This window comes from Ammospiza caudacuta, chromosome 18 (genome assembly GCF_027887145.1).
Source record: "Ammospiza caudacuta isolate bAmmCau1 chromosome 18, bAmmCau1.pri, whole genome shotgun sequence".
Lineage (NCBI taxonomy): Eukaryota > Metazoa > Chordata > Aves > Passeriformes > Passerellidae > Ammospiza > Ammospiza caudacuta.
This window is the reverse complement of record NC_080610.1, coordinates 13,604,807-13,613,984: the sequence shown is the minus strand read 5'-3', so window position 1 is coordinate 13,613,984 and position 9,178 is coordinate 13,604,807. Positions and strand designations below refer to the sequence as shown.

Sequence of the window (9,178 nt, the reverse complement as noted above, 5' to 3'; positions counted from 1 at the left end):
ACAGCTCTGCACTCAGGCACTTTGGGAGAAGACAGAACAAACCCAGCTCTGACATTTGTTAAATCTGGGTCTTCCATCACCAGGCACAGAGAAGCAACCAAAACACCGTGGGTATTTCCCTGTAAACTCAAAGCTGCAGCCAGCTGACATCCTGTCCATGAACATCCGTGTCCATGGTGTTCTTCCATCAAGTCAGGTACTCCAAGCTCTCTGCAAAAGCACCAGAGCAGACACTGCTCTGATTTTTCCACCCCAGTTTGCACTGTACTTATCACCCAGCTGGGAAAAAAAGATCTTCATAAATTACTAAGATGATTTCCTTCTTGCAATAGTAGGAAGCACTCTTCCTAATGTCTTGGGAAAGCTCTGGAAACGCCTGTTTGCTCAGCTGTTGGGGGTTGTATATTTTAGATAATTATTTTATATATGTATATTAAGCAAAGGAACTGAGTTGGCACCGAAGCCGTGCGGGCCACCAGTAGAGGGCAAAGGAAGCCAAGGAATTATCTTTCCCAGAGCAACAAAGAAAACAGCGTCATCTCTAAGTGGCCGCTGCTCCCGGCGCGGTGGGATCACACCGTGAATTAGCAAAACACGCTGGCTTCACCCCTCAGCTGGCTGCCAACACGAGCCAGGGACGAGGAGAAGTTAAAACGCTCAAGGCTCGGGCCCAAAGGAGCGCGGCTGGGACTCGGGACACGCAGCAGCGGCGGCAGCAGCACATGCAGAGAGCGCTCCCGGATCCAGGGGAGCGGGGCCGCTGCCGCTGGAAGCAGCGCTGAAACCCAGTGACCCAAATAGCGCCTCCCGTAGTGCCGCATGAGCGGCCCCCGCGAGCACCACGTTTGACTGCGGAAATGTGAAATTGTTTTGTGGGGGAAGGGAGGGAAGGGCGAGCGAGGCGTTGATTTGCTCAGAAAGGGAAGAAAACGTTCAAGGTAAATCTCTCCGGTCTAGATGAACACTTTATCCAGTTAAAAAAAAAATAATCTAATATTTGAATTCATGGTTTCATTTTCTGTCCAATATACCAAGGAGATGCTTGTGAAATGTTCCCACCTGAGAGCAAGTTCTCAGACAGCACCTGTCATATTTGCAATTTGCAAAATAAATGACAGCATTTACACAAATTTCTCGTTCACAAGATGAAATCCCTACAATTTGTGTTTCAGCCACTAGAAATCAAGTGAAAACAATCCCTGAGGGTAACTGCTGAGTATTACATTAAGCAACATCATTTTATAAAGTCACAGAGTAAAATGCCAGTAGGTGCTAACTGCATTTCATAGATTATAAAATATAATTATATTCAGAATTGTATCTACCAATGATAAAATCATCTCTGACTAGAAAGTGCAATGAGCTCTGTGAATTACATGCCAAAATTCTATGGAAACGGAGTCCTGCAGACAAATGTGCCTGTGCTAATTCCACGCCAATGGAAAGCAGCATTTCCACCAGTGAGATTACTCACCTATTGCAGTCGAGGATGATCAAAACGCTGACAGGTAACTCCCTTTTCAACTCAAGACATCAAAACCCTGCCTTTCCTGTCACGATTGTAAAGTTCGATTCAGCACGTGTGAGCTGTACTTCATCATGCCTTCATCTGAAGTGTGCAGAGAGCAATAACCAAGATAAAAGCTGCCATTTAAATTGTTCTTCTGGTCTCTGGCCTCACTTCTGTCATCGTTCACTCCATCTGAAGCATCACTGATTAATCTGAATTACTTAGTCAGTTTAATTAACGTTGCTTTGTCTTTAAATAGTTTAGCCTTAATCTGTCTAATCCTTTATTGGTTATATTAATCCCTGTTAAATTTGTCTAATCATAAAATAAGCAAACTTGCATAAGATTGAATGAGTAATACTGAACATTTGAAGGTATTTCATGATTGCTCACATTTCATTTATGTCTGGCTCAATTCTGTGTGAAAGTTCTTACAAATGTTCATGTTTTTACACAACTGGGAAATTATTTTATTGGAAGATTGTCTCTTTTAACAAGTCTTCTCAGTCTAGGGACCTCCAGCTCTAAAAAAAAATATCTCCAAATGTGAAACCAGCTTGAGGGATCTCCAGATTTTAACTCACTCTTTGCAGCACCAAGTTTCACATTAGCAGCTCGTACAAAATTCGCAAGGGAAAACTCATGTGGCAGCACCCCAGGGAGCGCAGCAGTGCTAACCCCCGCATTCTCCTGGGGGGGTCCTGTGCAGGAGCTCTGCAGAGCCGCGGTGCCGTGAGGGGGCGGAGGTGGCGGAGTCCTCAGGGCGGGGGGCACCGGCCGCACCGGGGAGCCGCCAACCGCGGAGGGACGGGACCGGACGGGACCAGGGGCCGCCTGAAGTGAGACGCGTTCAGCAGCGGGAGCACGGGCGGGGATGAGCTCAGATTCCAGCATTTCCCCTCACGCCGCAGCCCCCGGGGCACGGCCCGGTCCCGCCGCTCCGGGGCCGCTCCCGACAACGCCGCCTCAGGCGGGGGCGCGCGCACGGCGCCTCCCCCCCCCCCCCGCCCCGTGATGCAGCGAGAAACGCGAGATCTCGCGAGAGCTCCGCCGCGCTGCCGAGTTCTCGCCGGCAGCCGCCATCTTGCGGGAGCCTGGGTCACGTGACCGCTAGCAGCCGCTCGCCTCCGCCTTCCCCTCCCCCCACCCTACCGGGAACCGGGCCCGGATCGCCAAGGCTCGACCGCGGCCGCCGCCATGGGGCGGGGCCCGCCCGCAGGGACGTCGCTTATTTGAAGGACGGTGGATACGCCGGGGATTTTTTTGGGGAGGGGGAGGGAACGAGGAACTTTCTGCCTTCCCCTTGCTGAGGGCAGGGAAAAACCGAGGCGCGGCATGTCACGTGACGGGGGGGCGAGCGGGGAGCGCGCGCCGGGGCCCGGTGGCGGCGGTGGGACGCGGGGCGGGGGGGGGGTGGGCGCGAGACGGCGGCGGCGGCCACGTGATCGGGGAGCCCGCGGGCGGGGGGCGGGTCACGTGGTGCGGAGCGCGCGCCAGCGGCGGGCGGTGGCTGGCGGGGTCACGTGGGCGGGGAGCGCGCGCGGCACGGCGGGGGGAGGGAGGCGCGGCCCGGGTCACGTGGTGCGGGCGGCCCCCGGCCCCCCCCCTCCCCTGTGAGGGGAGGGAGGGCAAAGATGGCGGCCGTGAGTTAGAAAGCGGCGGGCGGCGGGGCCGGCGGCGGAGACTTCCAGGAGCCCACGGGAGGATCGAGTGCGACAGAGAGTAAGTCCCGCGCTGCTCTTTTGCTTGGCGTCGCGCCTGTTTGGCCGCCTCTGGCCGCTCCCCGCGTTGTGGGCCTCCCCCCCCGGGGGTTTCTTCCCCTCAGCTCCTCACCGGGGCCCGCGGCGGCGGCGCGGGGGTGTCCGGGGAGGACCCGTTGTGCTGGGAGCGGCTCCGCGTCTCCCTCGGTGCCTCAGCCCGGGAAGGCTGCGCGGCCGCCCCCGCAGGGGTCCCGGTGGGCTGGGGGCGGCGCGGCGGGCGGGCTGGGCGCTGCCGCCGCCCCGGCGGAGCCCCGCTTGTCCCGCGAACTTCGTGCTCGGGGGCGCGCGGGGGCGGGCGCGGGGCCCCCCGGGTCTGGGGGAGCGCTCCTCTAACGGGGGCGGGCGCGGCGCTGGGTTCGGCCGCTCCCCCCCGCCGCATCCCTGCGCGGGCAGAGCCCCCCGGGCCGGCCCGCGCCTTTGTGCGCTCTTTCCGCGGCCGCTGATGAGGTTCGAAATGGAGAAACGAGGCGGGGGGGATGGGGGTGTTTGATTTATGGTGCCGGAGCGGCTCCCGAAGCCGCCGTGAGACGGAGCCCTCCCGCCCTTCCCCGGGATCGCGGTGCTGTTGGAGGGATCTTTAAAGAGGTGAAGGTCTGGAAACAAAAAGTCGCGCATGGGACGGGATTACGCAGCCGATTCTGGCCCAACCCGGAAGTTTATGTCGGGAACACGTGTTGGTGCGAGGGTGGCGGGGCCGCAGCCGCCGACCCCCGGCCCTGCCGCCGCCTCCCCCGGGGCTTCCCCGCCCCGCCGAGCCCTCGGGGCCCCGCTGCTCCCGGGGAGCCGAACCGCGGCGGCGGACACGGCCTCAAAGTCCAGGCACTCGCAACGAGCGCACCTCAAACAGAGGTTGCTAGGGTGAGTAATAGTTTAACGTAGAAATGCTCCAACAGTCTAATGGGGAAGAGGCCTTTTGGGGTTTTCTCCTGGATTTTTTAGGGATGTTTCTTTATTATTTTTAGCTGACCAGGTTCCACGCTGCATTTGAGGGTATAAATCGGAACTCCTGTACTTTCTTTCAGGTACTCTTAGGCTGGTTCTGTGTGTTTGATATCTGTTAAAGATGAAGCAGATTTTGTAAATCCTTAAAAATAAAACCCTTGAATTGATCTCCAGAGTGAGTAAAAAAAAATCCAGTGTGATCAAACGGCACAGTGTGAAGTTAGGAATTAACTCGGTGGTAGACTATTTGGCTTTAAACTACCAAGGTTCTGTGTGGATTAAAATTATTTAAAAACATACATTCATGTTTTGTAAGCTGCCCTCCCCCCAAAATGAAAATCTGTAGTTGATGTTGTAAAGCAAGAATTGAAATTGTGTAACAGCGTGACATTTGAATTGGTATTCTGTATCTCCCTCGCAGCCATGAGATGTTATATTTGTATGCAATCTTAATATTTAGAAATAAAATGTGGGCAGTTTGTCTTTTTGTCCAGACTACTCTGCTTTCAAAACTGGCTGAGAGTTACTCTAAAAGCCGTTGAAGTGGGTCAGGGATGTAGGAAATGGGGCTTTGAGACACACCTGGAGCTGCCTCCCAGGCTAAAACCGAGGATCCTGGTGCTCACACGCTGCTCTTTTTCTTTGAGATTTTACTTCTTAAAAACTTTCACTGCTGGCCCAATTACCAGCTCCAGCCCTTTAGTCTGACAGCAGATTTCATGCCAAATTATTGCATTGTTAAGTCTTTTAACATTTTCAGAAGTTCTGAATTTCACATTTGCAGACTGTGTAACATGGCAGTTGTAAATTTTGTAAACCAGTCATTGAAAAGCATTGAGGCAGAGTTGAACCTAGGGTGCCCTGAAGTGTCCCTCATGTCCTTGAAAGCTTTGAGTGGTGACCAGCCTTGGAAAAGAGGGAATGATTTTTCCAGGATTGGATTAACTCCTGGTTTTTGTGAGAACACCTTTGTACGTGTGAATGCAAAATTAACCGCTCGTCTTGAGGTTAAAGCGTGGAAGGATGAGTGAGTTCATTAATTAGGGTTTTGCTCTTTGATTGGATGGTGACTTGGAGAGCACCAGAAGGGGTTGGGTTGGTTGAATTGTTGTTTTTTTGCTGTTACCAGGTTCCTTCTGGAGACAAAAGCTGTGAAATGAGCAGAGCCCACGTGGCTATCCAGAGAATCCTGTTGGGTGGGATGGGGCTCTGAGAGGCTGCAAAGGGAGATGTGAGATTTTCAGGTCAATAATAACTCCTGGCTTAGTCAGGCAGAGAATTTGCAGGGCAAGGCTGTCTTGTCTCTACAACTCCAGCATTTGTGTGATGTTCTAAAGGGCTTCCAGTGCAGCTCAGGTGTTGCCCAGAAAGGCAGTGGGGAAGCTCTGCAGTGACAGAGCAGAGGCTGTGGGTGCTGTCTGTGCCCCAGGCAGGACTCGCAGCCAGGGCTGCCCCACGTGTGGAAGGGCTCGGAACAGCAGTGCCTGCTTGATTGTGCTGTTTGGTTTGGAGCAACTTCTGCTACTGTAATTGATTATGGGTTTTAAATGAGCACTTCAGGCATGCAGTGTTACTGTGTGTAACTCACAGACCTGAAAATCAAAAGGCTTTTCATTGTTTGGGATTCTACCATTATGTTTCTCAGGGCAAACAGAGCAGGTTGCTTGACATGTGTTTTAGAATCTTTTTTTTTTCTTTTTTTGTTTTGTTTCTTTGTACCAAAGCTAAAATGGAAGGAGAGAGAGAGAGCCAGGTTGGCATGGATACATGACATGATATTAAACATGGCATTCTGATTTTGTATCTTTAAATCAGGAATTATTTACATAATGTGCAGTGATCACAAAACTGTCTCTTTATCAAAGTTTTAAGCTATGTTCTTCATCAGGAGAGCACCTTACAGAAATGTTTGGTGTGTTTTGGTGGCCCTTCTTGAAATACCATTTTGTTTTTACTTCATACAAAGAAAGTAATTAAGATATTACTACTGTTGAAATTTTATAAATACATTTTTTAAGTTTCATTTAATAGGCTGATTCTTGCTCAGTGACATTGGATTACCTCACTAAACATAGACAATCTTATCTGCAAGATTCTACATGCTCAAAACAGTTCTTTGAGTGATGAAATCCTCAGGGAACAGCTTGTAATATTCACAACTTTTTAATAAGTATTTTCTTTCGGAGATTTTGAAGATGTGGCAAACAGGTCCTTATATAGTATTGCCAAGGCTGAGCTGCAGAGCTTGATAAAGTCACTTTCACTTGTGTGAGCTGAGGAGCCTCCTACCTTGCAAGATTATGGAGCTGCTTCAGCCTGATAATGTTTTAAGCTTAACCAGCATGTGCTACAGAAAATAAAATGTTACCACAATGCAGCTTCTCCTGTATATTTTTTCTTCCTCATTTAATTTCCTTGTTAAATTACAATGAGGAGGGCGGGCAGTATTGGTGCTTGGAGGTTGCACAAAGGCTAAAATTGGTGCTAAGTATTCAGTGACTTCTAATGTAAAAAGTCTAGAAGTTCAGAATTCCTTTTGTTCCAAACAATGCAGCTTTGTTCCTACTGTACAGAAACAAAATAAGTGAAACTAGTCAAACTTTCATTGTCCAAACTGACAGACAAACAATTGCTGTTGTTTTATTGAGCTTTTTGCTGGGTTGTGAGCAACCATGAATTTTTAAGACTTAAAATTTGGGGTGTCAGGAGAGGGGTGCAGCTGGGGGACTTCTTAGATGAAAACAGCTTTGCTAGAAAGAGAGTTTCTAAACTGGAGATATTTACTCTGAAATTGTAGGAATTGCTTTGCTAGTTTCTATCACTAGTCATTACTGAAAACTTTGAAATAAGCAACTAAAGCATTCCTGCTATGAGTTGGTTTTTTTTTTTTCTGAACTCTGAAACTTCTAAGTCTCAGCCATCATGTTTTTAAAGGTTAAACATGTTGGGGTCAGTGGCATCGTGGAAATGTTAAACTGGACATGAAACAGATGGGATGGGTTGTGACACCCTTGCAGGGTGGCTGGGGAAGATGTTTTTTGTGGTGTTGGTGTGGGTTTTTCTTCTAGCTTTGGTTTTGCTTTGAGTCTCAACTTCATAGAAAGGCCTTTCATTCCTGTATTGTGAGAGCAGACTCAGACTTCTCGAGTCTTTTCATTTTTTCTTACTTCTCTTAAGAGAAAAGCCCCAAACTTCTGCTGCTTCTGCCTTTTTATGCCTCTATTTAGTCCAGTCCCTTAACTTTCAACCAAGTTTTGGTCATGTCTTCATTTGGCAGTGGGGTGAGCACAACTCCATACTGACTAAGGAATGACTTAACTGATGGTTTTGAATTGTACATTTAGACAGTTTATTTGTCCTTTGAGCAGAGTTGTTGCCCTGTGTGCAAGGGTGCTCATGCCTCTTTCCCAAATGGAAGTTGTGATTTTTAAGTGTTTTGGAGCTGTTTTGATGGGGTGATCTGTGTGAATTCCCCTTCTGTAGAGAAATTCATCTTCAGTAGCTGCTCTCAAGTTCTGAACACCAAAAGTACTGATAAACAAAAATCTCATCTGCAGACTTAAACCTTCCTCCCCTCACCTGTTTCTGGTTAGCAAACAAAGCTGCAGGCTTCTAAACCTGGATGTGATGGTCACTGTTAAGATTTTAGTCTGCTGAAAATGAAGGATTTATCCTGTCTGATTAATGTGCATATGTAGTCCCCTTTTTTGAGAGAGACAGCACAATCTTTCTAGAATGAAGGTGAAACTGAAGGTCAGGTCTTAGCACTTTGGTTGACCCATTCAGGATTCTGGGAGACAGGCTGGTGCGTGGTGACATCCTTAAGTGCTGCTGCCACATCAATTAAGTGTGCTAGATGACTTCTTAATATTTTCTGTACCTCATAGCAACAAACAAGGCCATTCTGCAAATTTATTTACTCACCTCAAATACCTTTAAGAAAGAAGTCAGGTTCTGAGAAGCAAATGGTGTTTGGTGGGGCTGTGTGTGGTCAGTAGCAGTCCCACCAATTGTTCGTTGCTTTGAGTCTTTGCTACATTAAAATGCATCTTCCCCTTGTCCCAGTATCTTGCACTTGTGGTGCCACCATCTCATGAATTGTGAGTATGAATCCACAACCAAAAGGTTTCTCCCTGCTATTGCACAGACTAAAACTGGGGAGAGTAAGAACTGAGTGCCTGAGGCTCAGCTTATTACAAGAATTACCTGTTCTGCTAAAAGTGCTGAGGAAGATGTGTGAGCAGCCAGCTGGATGTGGCTCAGCTGTGCATGTACAAGGGACAAGCAAGGGAATGCTGTTCTGGAGTCCTGTGAATGAACATCTAAAATGCCAACAAATAATTTTGTCCTCTTACCTATTTAGAGTAGGTGTTTGGCTTCATTGGGTTCCAATGTTTTATTCCCAGTGGGTGTTAAGGGGTGTGGAGGGTGAATGAAATTAAGATCTGCTTGAGGTGTATTTTAGACTGTATAAGCAACAGCTCAAGTTCTGTGAGATACTTTAATTTTTTTCTTAATACTGAGGCAGATGGGTTTCCTTCTTAAGCAAGTGAAATGTGTTATCTCCTCTCTTCATCTTTAAATATGGAGTATTTGGCTTTTTAATAAGTTTTTATGCTGTCTAGAATAGCTTTTTGAAATTAGTTTTGCTTGTCCTACACATAAAGGAGTCTGTGACCTGATGTTAGTGTCCTATTTAATAAGCACTTACATACCACAATAGTGGCACATTTGTTCTCTCCACTAAGCAAAACAAAATTTCTCCAGTGAATGAATGTAACCTAATGTAAGGGCAAGCAAGAAATTAAAGCTTTCCTTATAAGCTCTTTATCACTAACTTGTTACAAGATAAAGTAAATGAGTTTTAATTGTGCTTCCCTCGTGCAGTTGTTTCACTGACAAAGATGGATAATTAGCATTACATGGTCTCACTATTTCTACTCTTGGTATTTCTTGCAATCCTTGA

The 9,178-nt window shown here is 48.3% G+C and overlaps 1 protein-coding gene across 3 annotated transcripts in view; it reads left to right on the top strand.

The window, feature by feature from the left end:
- The first annotated feature begins 3,088 nt into the window (after positions 1-3,088).
- The window catches only part of SBNO1 (strawberry notch homolog 1), a 31,206-nt gene continuing 25,116 nt past the window's right edge, over positions 3,089-9,178 (top strand). Inside the window, exon 1 of one of the 3 annotated variants that reach the window (XM_058816967.1) lies at positions 3,089-3,232. The gene's annotated coding sequence lies outside the window, so the exon portion shown is untranslated. Of the gene's footprint in view, positions 3,233-3,728; positions 4,129-4,273; positions 4,293-9,178 lie in introns of those variants that run through there. The other 2 variants (XM_058816969.1, XM_058816970.1) reach the window with 2 other exon arrangements.